This window comes from Ursus maritimus, unplaced genomic scaffold (assembly GCF_017311325.1).
Source record: "Ursus maritimus isolate PB19 unplaced genomic scaffold, ASM1731132v1 scaffold_13, whole genome shotgun sequence".
Classification (NCBI taxonomy): domain Eukaryota; kingdom Metazoa; phylum Chordata; class Mammalia; order Carnivora; family Ursidae; genus Ursus; species Ursus maritimus.
This window is the reverse complement of record NW_024423675.1, coordinates 70,458,284-70,459,337: the sequence shown is the minus strand read 5'-3', so window position 1 is coordinate 70,459,337 and position 1,054 is coordinate 70,458,284.

Here is a 1,054-nt window from a genome sequence, read left to right as displayed (position 1 = left end):
GAAGGCCCATTCGTATTACAATGGACGGGAAGGAAAGAAAGAGCCTGCTCTGTTTAAACTGCCTCTGTCTTCATTCACAGCCTGATGTCCGTCTGCATTGTGACACCCACAATAGCACTAAAGGACTCATTGTGGCCGAAAACAAATCAAAACAGAATAAGGGATGCTAAGATAAAAGAGTCATGCAACAAAATTGCTTAAAAAATCTAAGTCTTACATCTGAGATTTATGTTACCTTTTGGCTGTGTGGCCTATTGACCGGTGTTTATAATGACCACTAGAGTTTAATAAACAAAAAGATAAATGGGGACTTCATGTACATTTTTAAGGGTGCTCCCACAGAAAGGGTGGGTATGCTGGGTTGGGTTGGAAGCTGTTTAATAATTATCGTTCTTTGTTTGCACAACATTTGGGGAGCCGCACTCCGCACTTTGTGTTTATTTTCCTTCTGATAAACATGCCCGAGCTATGCCCATGTGGCCCAACAGCGTCCCCCATACAGTCGCTCTCACCCGCCCCCCACCCCCTGCCCGAACCAACATCAGATGTTGCGAGAACCCACGCCCAGTTCAGCAGGCAACAGGTGGAAGGTTGAATAGCTTCACACGTTTTTCGGGAGAGGGGGTGGGGGAAAAGAGGGGGAAAAAAAGGAGGGCGGGAGGGCAGGCTTTTGGGAGCCGATTTAAGGATTAGATCAGATGTTATTGCTAGTGAAAAATTAAACAGCCCGGTGCTCTGGGGAGTGCAGATTAATATATTTAGTGACTGTGCGCACAAAGGCTGCTCATTGTGGCCACGTCTGAATGCCTGTGAATAGGATGGAACATATGCGGCCTGTCACCGCAGGTGCCCACATCTGTTCTTCCCCGGGCAGATGCTCACAGAAAAGGGGAGGTGGGGAGGCCAGGGAAGGACAGCGTGCTCGAAAGCTTCGCCTCGTCCAGGGCTCCTCGGCCGCGGCCCCGGGCTGCGCTGGTCCGGCGGGGACGCTCCGTGGGGAGGGCCAGGGCCGCGCCACGTTTCCGGGGGACTCCGTTTTAGAGCCTTGGGGCGC